At 47.6% G+C, this 17,372-nt stretch overlaps 31 non-coding genes across 31 annotated transcripts; all 31 read left to right on the top strand.

Moving 5' to 3' along the window:
- Window positions 1-937: 937 nt before the first annotated feature.
- Window positions 938-1,056, top strand: LOC147968507 (5S ribosomal RNA). The gene has a single exon (XR_015605845.1). It is a non-coding gene; the product is annotated as a 5S ribosomal RNA (ribosomal RNA).
- Window positions 1,057-1,420: 364 nt separating this feature from the next.
- Window positions 1,421-1,539, top strand: LOC147968506 (5S ribosomal RNA). The gene has a single exon (XR_015605564.1). It is a non-coding gene; the product is annotated as a 5S ribosomal RNA (ribosomal RNA).
- A 364-nt stretch (window positions 1,540-1,903) lies between these two features.
- LOC147968505 (5S ribosomal RNA) lies at window positions 1,904-2,022 on the top strand. The gene has a single exon (XR_015606008.1). It is a non-coding gene; the product is annotated as a 5S ribosomal RNA (ribosomal RNA).
- A 721-nt stretch (window positions 2,023-2,743) lies between these two features.
- LOC147968504 (5S ribosomal RNA) lies at window positions 2,744-2,862 on the top strand. Its single transcript, XR_015605967.1, has one exon. It is a non-coding gene; the product is annotated as a 5S ribosomal RNA (ribosomal RNA).
- A 364-nt stretch (window positions 2,863-3,226) lies between these two features.
- LOC147968503 (5S ribosomal RNA) lies at window positions 3,227-3,345 on the top strand. Its single transcript, XR_015606384.1, has one exon. It is a non-coding gene; the product is annotated as a 5S ribosomal RNA (ribosomal RNA).
- A 364-nt stretch (window positions 3,346-3,709) lies between these two features.
- Window positions 3,710-3,828, top strand: LOC147968502 (5S ribosomal RNA). Its single transcript, XR_015606739.1, has one exon. It is a non-coding gene; the product is annotated as a 5S ribosomal RNA (ribosomal RNA).
- A 364-nt stretch (window positions 3,829-4,192) lies between these two features.
- LOC147968501 (5S ribosomal RNA) lies at window positions 4,193-4,311 on the top strand. Its single transcript, XR_015605997.1, has one exon. It is a non-coding gene; the product is annotated as a 5S ribosomal RNA (ribosomal RNA).
- Window positions 4,312-4,675: 364 nt separating this feature from the next.
- On the top strand, window positions 4,676-4,794 carry LOC147968500 (5S ribosomal RNA). The gene has a single exon (XR_015605986.1). It is a non-coding gene; the product is annotated as a 5S ribosomal RNA (ribosomal RNA).
- A 364-nt stretch (window positions 4,795-5,158) lies between these two features.
- LOC147968499 (5S ribosomal RNA) lies at window positions 5,159-5,277 on the top strand. Its single transcript, XR_015605975.1, has one exon. It is a non-coding gene; the product is annotated as a 5S ribosomal RNA (ribosomal RNA).
- A 364-nt stretch (window positions 5,278-5,641) lies between these two features.
- Window positions 5,642-5,760, top strand: LOC147968498 (5S ribosomal RNA). Its single transcript, XR_015606083.1, has one exon. It is a non-coding gene; the product is annotated as a 5S ribosomal RNA (ribosomal RNA).
- Window positions 5,761-6,100: 340 nt separating this feature from the next.
- On the top strand, window positions 6,101-6,219 carry LOC147968497 (5S ribosomal RNA). Its single transcript, XR_015606751.1, has one exon. It is a non-coding gene; the product is annotated as a 5S ribosomal RNA (ribosomal RNA).
- A 579-nt stretch (window positions 6,220-6,798) lies between these two features.
- On the top strand, window positions 6,799-6,917 carry LOC147968496 (5S ribosomal RNA). Its single transcript, XR_015606541.1, has one exon. It is a non-coding gene; the product is annotated as a 5S ribosomal RNA (ribosomal RNA).
- A 340-nt stretch (window positions 6,918-7,257) lies between these two features.
- Window positions 7,258-7,376, top strand: LOC147968495 (5S ribosomal RNA). Its single transcript, XR_015606750.1, has one exon. It is a non-coding gene; the product is annotated as a 5S ribosomal RNA (ribosomal RNA).
- Window positions 7,377-7,955: 579 nt separating this feature from the next.
- On the top strand, window positions 7,956-8,074 carry LOC147968494 (5S ribosomal RNA). Its single transcript, XR_015606348.1, has one exon. It is a non-coding gene; the product is annotated as a 5S ribosomal RNA (ribosomal RNA).
- Window positions 8,075-8,414: 340 nt separating this feature from the next.
- On the top strand, window positions 8,415-8,533 carry LOC147968493 (5S ribosomal RNA). The gene has a single exon (XR_015605775.1). It is a non-coding gene; the product is annotated as a 5S ribosomal RNA (ribosomal RNA).
- A 340-nt stretch (window positions 8,534-8,873) lies between these two features.
- Window positions 8,874-8,992, top strand: LOC147968492 (5S ribosomal RNA). Its single transcript, XR_015606756.1, has one exon. It is a non-coding gene; the product is annotated as a 5S ribosomal RNA (ribosomal RNA).
- A 579-nt stretch (window positions 8,993-9,571) lies between these two features.
- LOC147968491 (5S ribosomal RNA) lies at window positions 9,572-9,690 on the top strand. The gene has a single exon (XR_015606754.1). It is a non-coding gene; the product is annotated as a 5S ribosomal RNA (ribosomal RNA).
- Window positions 9,691-10,030: 340 nt separating this feature from the next.
- Window positions 10,031-10,149, top strand: LOC147968490 (5S ribosomal RNA). Its single transcript, XR_015606500.1, has one exon. It is a non-coding gene; the product is annotated as a 5S ribosomal RNA (ribosomal RNA).
- A 578-nt stretch (window positions 10,150-10,727) lies between these two features.
- On the top strand, window positions 10,728-10,846 carry LOC147968489 (5S ribosomal RNA). The gene has a single exon (XR_015606242.1). It is a non-coding gene; the product is annotated as a 5S ribosomal RNA (ribosomal RNA).
- A 339-nt stretch (window positions 10,847-11,185) lies between these two features.
- LOC147968488 (5S ribosomal RNA) lies at window positions 11,186-11,304 on the top strand. Its single transcript, XR_015606499.1, has one exon. It is a non-coding gene; the product is annotated as a 5S ribosomal RNA (ribosomal RNA).
- A 340-nt stretch (window positions 11,305-11,644) lies between these two features.
- On the top strand, window positions 11,645-11,763 carry LOC147968487 (5S ribosomal RNA). Its single transcript, XR_015606755.1, has one exon. It is a non-coding gene; the product is annotated as a 5S ribosomal RNA (ribosomal RNA).
- A 579-nt stretch (window positions 11,764-12,342) lies between these two features.
- On the top strand, window positions 12,343-12,461 carry LOC147968486 (5S ribosomal RNA). Its single transcript, XR_015606753.1, has one exon. It is a non-coding gene; the product is annotated as a 5S ribosomal RNA (ribosomal RNA).
- A 340-nt stretch (window positions 12,462-12,801) lies between these two features.
- Window positions 12,802-12,920, top strand: LOC147968485 (5S ribosomal RNA). Its single transcript, XR_015606497.1, has one exon. It is a non-coding gene; the product is annotated as a 5S ribosomal RNA (ribosomal RNA).
- A 578-nt stretch (window positions 12,921-13,498) lies between these two features.
- On the top strand, window positions 13,499-13,617 carry LOC147968484 (5S ribosomal RNA). The gene has a single exon (XR_015606009.1). It is a non-coding gene; the product is annotated as a 5S ribosomal RNA (ribosomal RNA).
- A 363-nt stretch (window positions 13,618-13,980) lies between these two features.
- Window positions 13,981-14,099, top strand: LOC147968483 (5S ribosomal RNA). The gene has a single exon (XR_015606508.1). It is a non-coding gene; the product is annotated as a 5S ribosomal RNA (ribosomal RNA).
- A 372-nt stretch (window positions 14,100-14,471) lies between these two features.
- On the top strand, window positions 14,472-14,590 carry LOC147968482 (5S ribosomal RNA). The gene has a single exon (XR_015605964.1). It is a non-coding gene; the product is annotated as a 5S ribosomal RNA (ribosomal RNA).
- Window positions 14,591-14,962: 372 nt separating this feature from the next.
- LOC147968481 (5S ribosomal RNA) lies at window positions 14,963-15,081 on the top strand. Its single transcript, XR_015605953.1, has one exon. It is a non-coding gene; the product is annotated as a 5S ribosomal RNA (ribosomal RNA).
- A 331-nt stretch (window positions 15,082-15,412) lies between these two features.
- On the top strand, window positions 15,413-15,531 carry LOC147968480 (5S ribosomal RNA). The gene has a single exon (XR_015606496.1). It is a non-coding gene; the product is annotated as a 5S ribosomal RNA (ribosomal RNA).
- Window positions 15,532-16,110: 579 nt separating this feature from the next.
- LOC147968479 (5S ribosomal RNA) lies at window positions 16,111-16,229 on the top strand. Its single transcript, XR_015605888.1, has one exon. It is a non-coding gene; the product is annotated as a 5S ribosomal RNA (ribosomal RNA).
- A 364-nt stretch (window positions 16,230-16,593) lies between these two features.
- Window positions 16,594-16,712, top strand: LOC147968478 (5S ribosomal RNA). Its single transcript, XR_015605942.1, has one exon. It is a non-coding gene; the product is annotated as a 5S ribosomal RNA (ribosomal RNA).
- A 364-nt stretch (window positions 16,713-17,076) lies between these two features.
- On the top strand, window positions 17,077-17,195 carry LOC147968477 (5S ribosomal RNA). Its single transcript, XR_015606212.1, has one exon. It is a non-coding gene; the product is annotated as a 5S ribosomal RNA (ribosomal RNA).
- Window positions 17,196-17,372: the final 177 nt, after the last annotated feature.

The following is a 17,372-nucleotide window of genomic DNA, read 5'->3' as shown; positions in this document are numbered from 1 at the left end:
AAAGCGCGTTGTGAAAGGGGTGTAAAATACGTGTTGCTGCGGTATAGAGGGAGGGGTGGAAATCGTGGTAAACTCGTCTTCGTAGTTGAGCGAGAGAGTAAGTAGTATAGGGCATTATCCATTAGTAGGCGACGGTTGTAATGGTAGTAAGAATGTATAGCCGTCTTTGTAGCGGACGTGGGAGTGGGAAGCATAAGGGATGAAGCCGGGGGTAACATGTCGGATGCGATCATACCAGCACTAAAGCACCGGATCACGTGCGTGATATATATTAAGCCTGTCATCATATTTTTGACATTTGCGATATGTTTTAGCTCGGAGCTCGTTAGTCACGCGGCTAGGGAGAGTTGGGGCGCGAAAAGAGCGTTGTGAAAGGGGTGTAAAATACGTGTTGCTGCGGTATAGAGGGAGGGGTGGAAATCGTGGTAAACTCGTCTTCGTAGTTGAGCGAGAGAGTAAGTAGTATAGGGCATTATCCATTAGTAGGCGACGGTTGTAATGGTAGTAAGAATGTATAGCCGTCTTTGTAGCGGACGTGGGAGTGGGAAGCATAAGGGATGAAGCCGGGGGTAACATGTCGGATGCGATCATACCAGCACTAAAGCACCGGATCACGTGCGTGATATATATTAAGCCTGTCATCATATTTTTGACATTTGCGATATGTTTTAGCTCGGAGCTCGTTAGTCACGCGGCTAGGGAGAGTTGGGGCGCGAAAAGCGCGTTGTGAAATGGGTGTAAAATACGTGTTGCTGCGGTATAGAGGGAGGGGTGGAAATCGTGGTAAACTCGTCTTCGTAGTTGAGCGAGAGAGTAAGTAGTATAGGGCATTATCCATTAGTAGGCGACGGTTGTAATGGTAATAAGAATGTATAGCCGTCTTTGTAGCGGACGTGGGAGTGGGAAGCATAAGGGATGAAGCCGGGGGTAACATGTCGGATGCGATCATACCAGCACTAAAGCACCGGATCCCATCGGAACTCCGAAGTTAAGCGTGCTTGGGCGAGAGTAGTACTAGGATGGGTGACCTCGTGGGAAGTCCTCGTGTTGCATTCCCTTTTTAATTATTTTTGTACGTACGTGAGGAACAGAACGCACGTGCGTGATATATATTAAGCCTGTCATCATATTTTTGACATTTGCGATATGTTTTAGCTCGGAGCTCGCTAGTCACGCGGCTAGGGAGAGTTGGGGCGCGAAAAGCGCGTTGTGAAAGGGGTGTAAAATACGTGTTGCTGCGGTATAGAGGGAGGGGTGGAAATCGTGGTAAACTCGTCTTCGTAGTTGAGCGAGAGAGTAAGTAGTATAGGGCATTATCCATTAGTAGGCGACGGTTGTAATGGTAGTAAGAATGTATAGCCGTCTTTGCAGCGGACATGGGAGTGGGAAGCATAAGGGATGAAGCCGGGGGTAACATGTTGGATGCGATCATACCGGCACTAAAGCACCGGATCCCATCAGAACTCCGAAGTTAAGCGTGCTTGGGCGAGAGTAGTACTAGGATGGGTGACCTCCTGGGAAGTCCTCGTGTTGCATTCCCTTTTTAATTATTTTTGTACGTACGTGAGGAACAGAACGCACGTGCGTGATATATATTAAGCCTGTCATCATATTTTTGACATTTGCGATATGTTTTAGCTCGGAGCTCGCTAGTCACGCGGCTAGGGAGAGTTGGGGCGCGAAAAGCGCGTTGTGAAAGGGGTGTAAAATACGTGTTGCTGCGGTATAGAGGGAGGGGTGGAAATCGTGGTAAACTCGTCTTCGTAGTTGAGCGAGAGAGTAAGTAGTATAGCGCATTATCCATTAGTAGGCGACGGTTGTAATGGTAGTAAGAATGTATAGCCGTCTTTGCAGCGGACGTGGGAGTGGGAAGCATAAGGGATGAGGCCGGGGGTAACATGTCGGATGCGATCATACCAGCACTAAAGCACCGGATCCCATCAGAACTCCGAAGTTAAGCGTGCTTGGGCGAGAGTAGTACTAGGATGGGTGACCTCCTGGGAAGTCCTCGTGTTGCATTCCCTTTTTAATTATTTTTGTACGTACGTGAGGAACAGAACGCACGTGCGTGATATATATTAAGCCTGTCATCATATTTTTGACATTTGCGATATGTTTTAGCTCGGAGCTCGTTAGTCACGCGGCTAGGGAGAGTTGGGGCGCGAAAAGCGCGTTGTGAAAGGGGTGTAAAATACGTGTTGCTGCGGTATAGAGGGAGGGGTGGAAATCGTGGTAAACTCGTCTTCGTAGTTGAGCGAGAGAGTAAGTAGTATAGGGCATTATCCATTAGTAGGCGACGGTTGTAATGGTAGTAAGAATGTATAGCCGTCTTTGTAGCGGACGTGGGAGTGGGAAGCATAAGGGATGAAGCCGGGGGTAACATGTCGGATGCGATCATACCAGCACTAAAGCACCGGATCACGTGCGTGATATATATTAAGCCTGTCATCATATTTTTGACATTTGCGATATGTTTTAGCTCGAAGCTCCTTAGTCACGCGTCCAGGGAGAGTTGGGGCGCGAAAAGCGCGTTCTGAAAGGGTGTAAAATACGTGTTGCTGCGGTATAGAGGGAGGGGTGGAAATCGTGGTAAACTCGTCTTCGTAGTTGAGCGAGAGAGTAAGTAGTATAGGGCATTATCCATTAGTAGGCGACGGTTGTAATGGTAGTAAGAATGTATAGCCGTCTTTGTATCGGACGTGGGAGTGGGAAGCATAAGGGATGAAGCCGGGGGTAACATGTCGGATGCGATCATACCGGCAGTAAAGCACCGGATCCCATCAGAACTCCGAAGTTAAGCTTGCTTGGGCGAGAGTAGTACTAGGATGGGTGACCTCTTGGGAAGTCCTCGTGTTGCATTCCCTTTTTAATTATTTTTGTACGTACGTGAGGAACAGAACGCACGTGCGTGATATATATTAAGCCTGTCATCATATTTTTGACATTTGCGATATGTTTTAGCTCGGAGCTCGTTAGCCACGCGGCTAGGGAGAGTTGGGGCGCGAAAAGCGCGTTGTGAAAGGGGTGTAAAATACGTGCTGCTGCGGTATAGAGGGAGGGGTGGAAATCGTGGTAAACTCGTCTTCGTAGTTGAGCAAGAGAGTAAGTAGTATAGGGCATTATCCATTAGAAGGCGACGGTTGTAATGGTAGTAAGAATGTATAGCCGTCTTTGCAGCGGACGTGGGAGTGGGAAGCATAAGGGATGAAGCCGGGGGTAACATGTCGGATGCGATCATACCGGCACTAAAGCACCGGATCCCATCAGAACTCCGAAGTTAAGCGTGCTTGGGCGAGAGTAGTACTAGGATGGGTGACCTCCTGGGAAGTCCTCATGTTGCATTCCCTTTTTAATTATTTTTGTACGTACGTGAGGAACAGAAAGCACGTGCGTGATATATATTAAGCCTGTCATCATATTTTTGACATTTGCGATATGTTTTAGCTCGGAGCTCGTTAGTCACGCGGCTAGGGAGAGTTGGGGCGCGAAAAGCGCGTTGTGAAAGGGGTGTAAAATACGTGTTGCTGCGGTATAGAGGGAGGGGTGGAAATCGTGGTAAACTCGTCTTCGTAGTTGAGCGAGAGAGTAAGTAGTATAGGGCATTATCCATTAGTAGGCGACGGTTGTAATGGTAGTAAGAATGTATAGCCGTCTTTGCAGCGGACGTGGGAGTGGGAAGCATAAGGGATGAGGCCGGGGGTAACATGTCGGATGCGATCATACCAGCACTAAAGCTCCGGATCCCATCAGAACTCCGAAGTTAAGCGTGCTTGGTTGAGAGTAGTACTAGGATGGGTGATCTCCTGGGAAGTCCTCATGTTGCATTCCCTTTTTAATTATTTTTGTACGTACGTGAGGAACAGAACGCACGTGCGTGATATATATTAAGCCTGTCATCATATTTTTGACATTTGCGATATGTTTTAGCTCGGAGCTCGTTAGTCACGCGGCTAGGGAGAGTTGGGGCGCGAAAAGCGCGTTGTGAAAGGGGTGTAAAATACGTGCTGCTGCGGTATAGAGGGAGGGGTGGAAATCGTGGTAAACTCGTCTTCGTAGTTGAGCGAGAGAGTAAGTAGTATAGGGCATTATCCATTAGTAGGCGACGGTTGTAATGGTAGTAAGAATGTATAGCCGTCTTTGTAGCGGACGTGGGAGTGGGAAGCATAAGGGATGAAGCCGGGGGTAACATGTCGGATGCGATCATACCAGCACTAAAGCACCGGATCCCATCAGAACTCCGAAGTTAAGCGTGCTTGGGCGAGAGTAGTACTAGGATGGGTGACCTCCTGGGAAGTCCTCGTGTTGCATTCCCTTTTTAATTATTTTTGTACGTACGTGAGGAACAGAACGCACGTGCGTGATATATATTAAGCCTGTCATCATATTTTTGACATTTGCGATATGTTTTAGCTCGGAGCTCGCTAGTCACGCGGCTAGGGAGAGTTGGGGCGCGAAAAGCGCGTTGTGAAAGGGGTGTAAAATACGTGTTGCTGCGGTATAGAGGGAGGGGTGGAAATCGTGGTAAACTCGTCTTCGTAGTTGAGCGAGAGAGTAAGTAGTATAGGGCATTATCCATTAGTAGGCGACGGTTGTAATGGTAGTAAGAATGTATAGCCGTCTTTGTAGCGGACGTGGGAGTGGGAAGCATAAGGGATGAAGCCGGGGGTAACATGTCGGATGCGATCATACCAGCACTAAAGCACCGGATCCCATCAGAACTCCGAAGTTAAGCGTGCTTGGGCGAGAGTAGTACTAGGATGGGTGACCTCCTGGGAAGTCCTCGTGTTGCATTCCCTTTTTAATTATTTTTGTACGTACGTGAGGAACAGAACGCACATGCGTGATATATATTAAGCCTGTCATCATATTTTTGACATTTGCGATATGTTTTAGCTCGGAGCTCGTTAGTCACGCGGCTAGGGAGAGTTGGGGCGCGAAAAGCGCGTTGTGAAAGGGGTGTAAAATACGTGCTGCTGCGGTATAGAGGGAGGGGTGGAAATCGTGGTAAACTCGTCTTCGTAGTTGAGCGAGAGAGTAAGTAGTATAGGGCATTATCCATTAGTAGGCGACGGTTGTAATGGTAGTAAGAATGTATAGCCGTCTTTGTAGCGGACGTGGGAGTGGGAAGCATAAGGGATGAAGCCGGGGGTAACATGTCGGATGCGATCATACCAGCACTAAAGCACCGGATCCCATCAGAACTCCGAAGTTAAGCGTGCTTGGGCGAGAGTAGTACTAGGATGGGTGACCTCCTGGGAAGTCCTCGTGTTGCATTCCCTTTTTAATTATTTTTGTACGTACGTGAGGAACAGAACGCACGTGCGTGATATATATTAAGCCTGTCATCATATTTTTGACATTTGCGATATGTTTTAGCTCGGAGCTCGTTAGTCACGCGGCTAGGGAGAGTTGGGGCGCGAAAAGCGCGTTGTGAAAGGGGTGTAAAATACGTGCTGCTGCGGTATAGAGGGAGGGGTGGAAATCGTGGTAAACTCGTCTTCGTAGTTGAGCGAGAGAGTAAGTAGTATAGGGCATTATCCATTAGTAGGCGACGGTTGTAATGGTAGTAAGAATGTATAGCCGTCTTTGTAGCGGACGTGGGAGTGGGAAGCATAAGGGATGAAGCCAGGGGTAACATGTCGGATGCGATCATACCAGCACTAAAGCACCGGATCCCATCAGAACTTCGAAGTTAAGCGTGCTTGGGCGAGAGTAGTACTAGGATGGGTGACCTCCTGGGAAGTCCTCGTGTTGCATTCCCTTTTTAATTATTTTTGTACGTACGTGAGGAACAGAACGCACGTGCGCGATATATATTAAGCCTGTCATCATATTTTTGACATTTGCGATATGTTTTAGCTCGGAGCTCATTAGTCACGCGTCTAGGGAGAGTTGGGGCGCAAAAAGCGCGTTCTGAAAGGGGTGTAAAATACGTGTTGCTGCGGTATAGAGGGAGGGGTGGAAAGCGTGGTAAACTCGTCTTCGTAGTTGAGCGAGAGAGTAAGTAGTATAGGGCATTATCCATCAGTAGGCGACGGTTGTAATGGTAGTAAGAATGTCTAGCCGTCTTTGTAGCGGACGTGGGAGGGGGTAACATGTCGGATGCGATCATACCAGCACTAAAGCATCGGATCCCATCAGAACTCCGAAGTTAGGCGTGCTTGGGCGAGAGTAGTATTAGGATGGGTGACCTCCTGGGAAGTCCTCGTGTTGCATTCCCTTTTTAATTATTTTTGTACGTACGTGAGGAACAGAACGCACGTGCGTGATATATATTAAGCCTGTCATCATATTTTTGACATTTGCGATATGTTTTAGCTCGGAGCTCATTAGTCACGCGTCTAGGGAAGTTGGGGCGCGAAAAGCGCGTTCTAAAAGGGGTGAGAGTAGTACTAGGATGGGTGACCTCCTGGAAAGTCCTCGTGTTGCATTCCCTTTTTAATTATTTTTGTACGTACGTGAGGAACAGAACGCACGTGCGCGATATATATTAAGCCTGTCATCATATTTTTGACATTTGCGATATGTTTTAGCTCGGAGCTCATTAGTCACGCGTCCAGGGAGAGTTGGGGCGCGAAAAGCGCTTTCTGAAAGGGGTGTAAAATACGTGTTGCTGCGGTATAGAGGGAGGGGTGGAAATCGTGGTAAACTCGTCTTCGTAGTTGAGCGAGAGAGTAAGTAGTATAGGGCATTATCCATTAGTAGGCGACGGTTGTAATGGTAGTAAGAATGTATAGCCGTCTTTGTAGCGGACGTGGGAGTGGGAAGCATAAGGGATGAAGCCGGGGGTAACATGTCGGATGCGATCATACCAGCACTAAAGCACTGGATCCCATCAGAACTCCGAAGTTAAGCGTGCTTGGGCGAGAGTAGTACAAGGATGGGTGACCTCCTGGGAAGTCCTCGTGTTGCATTCCCTTTTTAATTATTTTTGTACGTACGTGAGGAACAGAACGCACGTGCGCGATATATATTAAGCCTGTCATCATATTTTTGACATTTGCGATATGTTTTAGCTCGGAGCTCATTAGTCACGCGTCTAGGGAGAGTTGGGGCGCAAAAAGCGCGTTCTGAAAGGGGTGTAAAATACGTGTTGCTGCGGTATAGAGGGAGGGGTGGAAAGCGTGGTAAACTCGTCTTCGTAGTTGAGCGAGAGAGTAAGTAGTATAGGGCATTATCCATCAGTAGGCGACGGTTGTAATGGTAGTAAGAATGTCTAGCCGTCTTTGTAGCGGACGTGGGAGGGGGTAACATGTCGGATGCGATCATACCAGCACTAAAGCATCGGATCCCATCAGAACTCCGAAGTTAGGCGTGCTTGGGCGAGAGTAGTATTAGGATGGGTGACCTCCTGGGAAGTCCTCGTGTTGCATTCCCTTTTTAATTATTTTTGTACGTACGTGAGGAACAGAACGCACGTGCGTGATATATATTAAGCCTGTCATCATATTTTTGACATTTGCGATATGTTTTAGCTCGGAGCTCATTAGTCACGCGTCTAGGGAAGTTGGGGCGCGAAAAGCGCGTTCTGAAAGGGGTGAGAGTAGTACTAGGATGGGTGACCTCCTGGAAAGTCCTCGTGTTGCATTCCCTTTTTAATTATTTTTGTACGTACGTGAGGAACAGAACGCACGTGCGCGATATATATTAAGCCTGTCATCATATTTTTGACATTTGCGATATGTTTTAGCTCGGAGCTCATTAGTCACGCGTCCAGGGAGAGTTGGGGCGCGAAAAGCGCTTTCTGAAAGGGGTGTAAAATACGTGTTGCTGCGGTATAGAGGGAGGGGTGGAAATCGTGGTAAACTCGTCTTCGTAGTTGAGCGAGAGAGTAAGTAGTATAGGGCATTATCCATTAGTAGGCGACGGTTGTAATGGTAGTAAGAATGTATAGCCGTCTTTGTAGCGGACGTGGGAGTGGGAAGCATAAGGGATGAAGCCGGGGGTAACATGTCGGATGCGATCATACCAGCACTAAAGCACTGGATCCCATCAGAACTCCGAAGTTAAGCGTGCTTGGGCGAGAGTAGTACTAGGATGGGTGACCTCCTGGGAAGTCCTTGTGTTGCATTCCCTTTTTAATTATTTTTGTACGTACGTGAGGAACAGAACGCACGTGCGCGATATATATTAAGCCAGTCATCATAGTTTTGACATGTGCGATATGTTTTAGCTCGGAGCTCATTAGTCACGCGTCTAGGGAGAGTTGGGGCGCGAAAAGCGCGTTGTGAAAGGGGTGTAAAATACGTGTTGCTGCGGTATAGAGGGAGGGGTGGAAATCGTGGTAAACTCGTCTTCATAGTTGAGCGAGAGAGTAAGTAGTATAGGGCATTATCCATTAGTAGGCGACGGTTGTAATGGTAGTAAGAATGTCTAGACGTCTTTGTGGCGGACGTGGGAGGGGGTAACATGTCGGATGCGATCATACCTGCACTAAAGCACCGGATCCCATCAGAACTCCGAAGTTAAGCGTGCTTGGGCGAGAGTAGTACTAGGATGGGTGACCTCCTGGGAAGTCCTCGTGTTGCATTCCCTTTTTAATTATTTTTGTACGTACGTGAGGAACAGAACGCACGTGCGCGATATATATTAAGCCTGTCATCATATTTTTGACATTTGCGATATGTTTTAGCTCGGAGCTCATTAGTCACGCGTCTAGGGAGAGTTGGGGCGCGAAAAGCGCGTTCTGAAAGGGGTGTAAAATACGTGTTACTGCGGTATAGAGGGAGGGGTGGAAATCATGGTAAACTCGTCTTCGTAGTTGAGCGAGAGAGTAAGTAGTATAGGGCATTATCCATTAGTAGGCGACGGTTGTAATGGTAGTAAGAATGTCTAGCCGTCTTTGTAGCGGACGCGGGAGGGGGTAACATGTCGGATGTGATCATACCAGCACTAAAGCATCGGATCCCACCAGAACTCCGAAGTTAAGCGTGCTTGGGCGAGAGTAGTATTAGGATGGGTGACCTCCTGGGAAGTCCTCGTGTTGCATTCCCTTTTTAATTATTTTTGTACGTACGTGAGGAACAGAACGCACGTGCGTGATATATATTAAGCCTGTCATCATATTTTTGACATTTGCGACATGTTTTAGCTCGGAGCTCATTAGTCACGCGTCTAGGGAAGTTGGGGCGCGAAAAGCGCGTTCTGAAAGGGGTGAGAGTAGTACTGGGATGGGTGACCTCCTGGAAAGTCCTCGTGTTGCATTCCCTTTTTAATTATTTTTGTACGTACGTGAGGAACAGAACGCACGTGCGTGATATATATTAAGCCTGTCATCATATTTTTGACATTTGCGATATGTTTTAGCTCGGAGCTCATTAGTCACGCGTCTAGGGAGAGTTGGGGTGCGAAAAGCGCGTTCTGAAAGGGGTGTAAAATACGTGTTGCTGCGGTATAGAGGGAGGGGTGGAAATCGTGGTAAACTCGTCTTCGTAGTTGAGCGAGAGAGTAAGTAGTATAGGGCATTATCCATTAGTAGGCGACGGTTGTAATGGTAGTAAGAATGTATAGCCGTCTTTGTAGTGGACGTGGGAGTGGGAAGCATAAGGGATGAAGCCGGGGGTAACATGTCGGATGCGATCATACCAGCACTAAAGCAACGGATCCCATCAGAACTCCGAAGTTAAGCGTGCTTGGGCGAGAGTAGTACTAGGATGGGTGACCTCCTCGGAAGTCCTCGTGTTGTATTCCCTTTTTAATTATTTTTGTACGTACGTGAGGAACAGAACGCACGTGCGCGATATATATTAAGCCTGTCATCATATTTTTGACATTTGCGATATGTTTTAGCTCGGAGCTCATTAGTCACGCGTCTAGGGAGAGTTGGGGCGCGAAAAGCGCGTTCTGAAAGGGGTGTAAAATACGTGTTGCTGCGGTATAGAGGGAGGGGTGGAAATCGTGGTAAACTCGTCTTCGTAGTTGAGCGAGAGAGTAAGTAGTATAGGGCATTATCCATTAGTAGGCGACGGTTGTAATGGTAGTAAGAATGTCTAGCCGTCTTTGTAGCGGACGTGGGAGGGGGTAACATGTCGGATGCGATCATACCAGCACTAAAGCATCGGATCCCATCAGAACTCCGAAGTTAAGCGTGCTTGGGCGAGAGTAGTATTAGGATGGGTGACCTCCTGGGAAGTCCTCGTGTTGCATTCCCTTTTTAATTATTTTTGTACGTACGTGAGGAACAGAACGCACGTGCGTGATATATATTAAGCCTGTCATCATATTTTTGACATTTGCGATATGTTTTAGCTCGGAGCTCATTAGTCACGCGTCTAGGGAAGTTGGGGCGCGAAAAGCCCGTTCTGAAAGGGGTGAGAGTAGTACTAGGATGGGTGACCTCCTGGAAAGTCCTCGTTTTGCATTCCCTTTTTAATTATTTTTGTACGTACGTGAGGAACAGAACGCACGCGCGCGATATATATTAAGCCTGTCATCATATTTTTGACACTTGCGATATGTTTTAGCTCGGAGCTCATTAGTCACGCGTCCAGGGAGAGTTGGGGCGCGAAAAGCGCGTTCTGAAAGGGTGTAAAATACGTGTTGCTGCGGTATAGAGGGAGGGGTGGAAATCGTCGTAAACTCGTCTTCATAGTTGAGCGAGAGAGTAAGTAGTATAGGGCATTATCCATTAGTAGGTGACGGTTGTAATGGTAGTAAGAATGTATAGCCGTCTTTGTAGCGGACGTGGGAGTGGGAAGCATAAGGGATGAAGCCGGGGGTAACATGTCAGATGCGATCATACCAGCACTAAAGCACCGGATCCCATCAGAACTCCGAAGTTAAGCGTGCTTGGGCGAGAGTAGTACTAGGATGGGTGACCTTCTGGGAAGTCCTCGTGTTGCATTCCCTTTTTAATTATTTTTGTACGTACGTGAGGAACAGAACGCACGTGCGCGATATATATTAAGCCTGTCATCCTATTTTTGACATTTGCGATATGTTTTAGCTCGGAGCTCATTAGTCACGCGTCTAGGGAGAGTTGGGCGCGAAAAGCGCGTTCTGAAAGGGGTGTAAAATACGTGTTGCTGCGGTATAGAGGGAGGGGTGGAAATCGTGGTAAACTCGTCTTCGTAGTTGAGCGAGAGAGTAAGTAGTATAGGGCATTATCCATTAGTAGGCGACGGTTGTAATGGTAGTAAGAATGTATAGCCGTCTTTGTAGCGGACGTGGGAGGGGGTAACATGTCGGATGCGATCATACCAGCACTAAAGCATCGGATCCCATCAGAACTCCGAAGTTAAGCGTGCTTGGGCGAGAGTAGTATTAGGATGGGTGACCTCCTGGGAAGTCCTCGTGTTGCATTCCCTTTTTAATTATTTTTGTACGTACGTGAGGAACAGAACGCACGTGCGCGATATATATTAAGCCTGTCATCATATTTTTGACATTTGCGATATGTTTTAGCTCGGAGCTCATTAGTCACGCGTCTAGGGAGAGTTGGGGCGCGAAAAGCGCGTTCTGAAAGGGGTGTAAAATACGTGTTACTGCGGTATAGAGGGAGGGGTGGAAATCATGGTAAACTCGTCTTCGTAGTTGAGCGAGAGAGTAAGTAGTATAGGGCATTATCCATTAGTAGGCGACGGTTGTAATGGTAGTAAGAATGTCTAGCCGTCTTTGTAGCGGACGCGGGAGGGGGTAACATGTCGGATGTGATCATACCAGCACTAAAGCATCGGATCCCACCAGAACTCCGAAGTTAAGCGTGCTTGGGCGAGAGTAGTATTAGGATGGGTGACCTCCTGGGAAGTCCTCGTGTTGCATTCCCTTTTTAATTATTTTTGTACGTACGTGAGGAACAGAACGCACGTGCGTGATATATATTAAGCCTGTCATCATATTTTTGACATTTGCGACATGTTTTAGCTCGGAGCTCATTAGTCACGCGTCTAGGGAAGTTGGGGCGCGAAAAGCGCGTTCTGAAAGGGGTGAGAGTAGTACTGGGATGGGTGACCTCCTGGAAAGTCCTCGTGTTGCATTCCCTTTTTAATTATTTTTGTACGTACGTGAGGAACAGAACGCACGTGCGTGATATATATTAAGCCTGTCATCATATTTTTGACATTTGCGATATGTTTTAGCTCGGAGCTCATTAGTCACGCGTCTAGGGAGAGTTGGGGTGCGAAAAGCGCGTTCTGAAAGGGGTGTAAAATACGTGTTGCTGCGGTATAGAGGGAGGGGTGGAAATCGTGGTAAACTCGTCTTCGTAGTTGAGCGAGAGAGTAAGTAGTATAGGGCATTATCCATTAGTAGGCGACGGTTGTAATGGTAGTAAGAATGTATAGCCGTCTTTGTAGTGGACGTGGGAGTGGGAAGCATAAGGGATGAAGCCGGGGGTAACATGTCGGATGCGATCATACCAGCACTAAAGCAACGGATCCCATCAGAACTCCGAAGTTAAGCGTGCTTGGGCGAGAGTAGTACTAGGATGGGTGACCTCCTCGGAAGTCCTCGTGTTGTATTCCCTTTTTAATTATTTTTGTACGTACGTGAGGAACAGAACGCACGTGCGCGATATATATTAAGCCTGTCATCATATTTTTGACATTTGCGATATGTTTTAGCTCGGAGCTCATTAGTCACGCGTCTAGGGAGAGTTGGGGCGCGAAAAGCGCGTTCTGAAAGGGGTGTAAAATACGTGTTGCTGCGGTATAGAGGGAGGGGTGGAAATCGTGGTAAACTCGTCTTCGTAGTTGAGCGAGAGAGTAAGTAGTATAGGGCATTATCCATTAGTAGGCGACGGTTGTAATGGTAGTAAGAATGTCTAGCCGTCTTTGTAGCGGACGTGGGAGGGGGTAACATGTCGGATGCGATCATACCAGCACTAAAGCATCGGATCCCATCAGAACTCCGAAGTTAAGCGTGCTTGGGCGAGAGTAGTATTAGGATGGGTGACCTCCTGGGAAGTCCTCGTGTTGCATTCCCTTTTTAATTATTTTTGTACGTACGTGAGGAACAGAACGCACGTGCGTGATATATATTAAGCCTGTCATCATATTTTTGACATTTGCGATATGTTTTAGCTCGGAGCTCATTAGTCACGCGTCTAGGGAAGTTGGGGCGCGAAAAGCCCGTTCTGAAAGGGGTGAGAGTAGTACTAGGATGGGTGACCTCCTGGAAAGTCCTCGTTTTGCATTCCCTTTTTAATTATTTTTGTACGTACGTGAGGAACAGAACGCACGCGCGCGATATATATTAAGCCTGTCATCATATTTTTGACACTTGCGATATGTTTTAGCTCGGAGCTCATTAGTCACGCGTCCAGGGAGAGTTGGGGCGCGAAAAGCGCGTTCTGAAAGGGTGTAAAATACGTGTTGCTGCGGTATAGAGGGAGGGGTGGAAATCGTCGTAAACTCGTCTTCGTAGTTGAGCGAGAGAGTAAGTAGTATAGGGCATTATCCATTAGTAGGTGACGGTTGTAATGGTAGTAAGAATGTATAGCCGTCTTTGTAGCGGACGTGGGAGTGGGAAGCATAAGGGATGAAGCCGGGGGTAACATGTCAGATGCGATCATACCAGCACTAAAGCACCGGATCCCATCAGAACTCCGAAGTTAAGCGTGCTTGGGCGAGAGTAGTACTAGGATGGGTGACCTCCTGGGAAGTCCTCGTGTTGCATTCCCTTTTTAATTATTTTTGTACGTACGTGAGGAACAGAACGCACGTGCGCGATATATATTAAGCCTGTCATCCTATTTTTGACATTTGCGATATGTTTTAGCTCGGAGCTCATTAGTCACGCGTCTAGGGAGAGTTGGGCGCGAAAAGCGCGTTCTGAAAGGGGTGTAAAATACGTGTTGCTGCGGTATAGAGGGAGGGGTGGAAATCGTGGTAAACTCGTCTTCGTAGTTGAGCGAGAGAGTAAGTAGTATAGGGCATTATCCATTAGTAGGCGACGGTTGTAATGGTAGTAAGAATGTATAGCCGTCTTTGTAGCGGACGTGGGAGTGGGAAGCATAAGGGATGAAGCCGGGGATAACATGTCGGATGCGATCATATCAGGACTAAAGCACCGGATCCCATCAGAACTCCGAAGTTAAGCGTGCTTGGGCGAGAGTAGTACTAGGATGGGTGACCTCCTGGGAAGTCCTCGTGTTGCATTCCCTTTTTAATTATTTTTGTTATTTTTGTACGTACGTGAGGAACAGAACGCACGTGCGCGATATATATTAAGCCTGTCATCATATTTTTGACATTTGCGATATGTTTTAGCTCGGAGCTCATTAGTCACGCGTCTAGGGAGAGTTGGGCGCGAAAAGCGCTTTCTGAAAGGGGTGTAAAATACGTGTTGCTGCGGTATAGAGGGAGGGGTGGAAATCGTGGTAAACTCGTCTTCGTAGTTGAGCGAGAGAGTAAGTAGTATAGGGCATTATCCATTAGTAGGCGACGGTTGTAATGGTAGTAAGAATGTATAGCCGTCTTTGTAGCGGACGTGGGAGTAGGAAGCATAAGGGATGAAGCCGGGGGTAACATGTCGGATGCGATCATACCAGCACTAAAGCACCGGATCCCATCAGAACTCCGAAGTTAAGCGTGCTTGGGCGAGAGTAGTACTAGGATGGGTGACCTCCTGGGAAGTCCTCGTGTTGCATTCCCTTTTTAATTATTTTTGTTATTTTTGTACGTACGTGAGGAACAGAACGCACGTGCGCGATATATATTAAGCCTGTCATCATATTTTTGACATTTGCGATATGTTTTAGCTCGAAGCTCATTAGTCACGCGTCTAGGGTGAGTTGGGGCGCAAAAAGCGCGTTCTGAAAGGGGTGTAAAATACGTGTTGCTGCGGTTAGAGGGAGGGGTGGAAATCGTGGTAAACTCGTCTTCGTAGTTGAGCGAGAGAGTAAGTAGTATAGGGCATTATCCATTAGTAGGCGACGGTTGTAATGGTAGTAACAATGTATAGCCGTCTTTGTAGCGGACGTGGGAGTGGGAAGCATAAGGGATGAAGCCGGGGGTAACATGTCGGATGCGATCATACCAGCACTAAAGCACCGGATCCCATCAGAACTCCGAAGTTAAGCGTGCTTGGGCGAGAGTAGTACTAGGATGGGTGACCTCCTGGGAAGTCCTCGTGTTGCATTCCCTTTTTAATTATTTTTGTACGTACGTGAGGAACAGAACGCACGTGCGCGATATATATTAAGCCAGTCATCATATGTGCGATATGTTTTAGCTCGGAGCTCATTAGTCACGCGTCTAGGGAGAGTTGGGGCGCGAAAAGCGCGTTGTGAAAGGGGTGTAAAATACGTGTTGCTGCGGTATAGAGGGAGGGGTGGAAATCGTGGTAAACTCGTCTTGATAGTTGAGCGAGAGAGTAAGTAGTATAGGGCATTATCCATTAGTAGGCGACGGTTGTAATGGTAGTAAGAATGTCTAGACGTCTTTGTAGCGGACGTGGGAGGGGGTAACATGTCGGATGCGATCATACCAGCACTAAAGCATCGGATCCCATCAGAACTCCGAAGTTAAGCGTGCTTGGGCGAGAGTAGTATTAGGATGGGTGACCTCCTGGGAAGTCCTCGTGTTGCATTCCCTTTTTAATTATTTTTGTACGTACGTGAGGAACAGAACGCACGTGCGTGATATATATTAAGCCTGTCATCCTATTTTTGACATTTGCGATATGTTTTAGCTCGGAGCTCATTAGTCACGCGTCTAGGGAAGTTGGGGCGCGAAAAGCCCGTTCTGAAAGGGGTGAGAGTAGTACTAGGATGCATGACCTCCTGGAAAGTCCTCGTGTTGCATTCCCTTTTTAATTATTTTTGTACGTACGTGAGGAACAGAACGCACGTGCGCGATATATATTAAGCCTGTCATCATATTTTTGACATTTGCGATATGTTTTAGCTCGGAGCTCATTAGTCACGCGTCCAGGGAGAGTTGGGGCGCGAAAAGCGCGTTCTGAAAGGGGTGTAAAATACGTGTTGCTGCGGTATAGAGGGAGGGGTGGAAATCGTCGTAAACTCGTCTTCGTAGTTGAGCGAGAGAGTAAGTAGTATAGGGCATTATCCATTAGTAGGCGACGGTTGTAATGGTAGTAAGAATGTATAGCCGTCTTTGTAGCGGACGTGGGAGTGGGAAGCATAAGGGATTAAGCCGGGGGTAAGATGTCGGATGCGATCATACCAGCACTAAAGCACCGGATCCCATCAGAACTCCGAAGTTAAGTGTGCTTGGGCGAGAGTAGTACTAGGATGGGTGACCTTCTGGGAAGTCCTCGTGTTGCATTCCCTTTTTAATTATTTTTGTACGTATGTGAGGAACAGAATGCACGTGCGTGATATATATTAAGCCTGTCATCATATTTTTGACATTTGCGATATGTTTTAGCTCGGAGCTCATTAGTCACGCGTCTAGGGAGAGTTGGGGTGCGAAAAGCGCGTTCTGAAAGGGGTGTAAAATACGTGTTGCTGCGGTATAGAGGGAGGGGTGGAAATCGTGGTAAACTCGCCTTCGTAGTTGAGCGAGAGAGTAAGTAGTATAGGGCATTATCCATTAGTAGGCGACGGTTGTAATGGTATTAAGAATGTATAGCCGTCTTTGTAGCGGACGTGGGAGTGGGAAGCATAAGGGATGAAGCTGGGGGTAACATGTCGGATGCGATCATACCAGCACTAAAGCACCGGATCCCATCAGAACTCCGAAGTTAAGCGTGCTTGGGCGAGAGTAGTACTAGGATGGGTGACCTCCTGGGAAGTCCTCGTGTTGCATTCCCTTTTTAATTATTTTTGTACGTACGTGAGGAACAGAACGCACGTGCGCGATATATATTAAGCCTCTCATCATATTTTTGACATTTGCGATATGTTTTAGCTCGGAGCTCATTAGTCACGCGTCCAGAGAGATTTGGGGCGCGAAAAGCGCGTTCTGAAAGGGGTGTAAAATACGTGTTGCTGCGGTATAGAGGGAGGGGTGGAAATCGTGGTAAACTCGTCTTCGCAGTTGAGCGAGAGAGTAAGTAGTATAGGGCATTATCCATTAGTAGGTGACGGTTGTAATGGTAGTAAGAATGTATAGCCGTCTTTGTAGCGGACGTGGGAGTGGGAAGCATAAGGGATGAAGCCGGGGGTAACATGTCGGATGCGATCATACCAGCACTAAAGCACCGGATCCCATCAGAACTCCGAAGTAAAGCGTGCTTGGACGAGAGTAGTACTAGGATGGGTGACCTCCTGGGAAGTCCTCGTGTTGCATCCCCTTTTAAATTATTTTTGTACGTACGTGAGGAACAGAACGCACGTGCGCGATATATATTAAGCCTGTCATCATATTTTTGACATTTGCGATATGTTTCAGCTCGGAGCTCATTAGTCACGCGTCTAGGGAGAGTTGGGGCGCGAAAAGCGCGTTCTGAAAGGGGTGTAAAATACGTGT

The sequence above is a fragment of the Triticum urartu genome, chromosome 5A (genome assembly GCF_056163025.1).
Source record: "Triticum urartu cultivar PI428250 chromosome 5A, HENAU_Tu73, whole genome shotgun sequence".
Lineage (NCBI taxonomy): Eukaryota > Viridiplantae > Streptophyta > Magnoliopsida > Poales > Poaceae > Triticum > Triticum urartu.
This window is presented reverse-complemented; position numbering and strand designations above follow the sequence as displayed.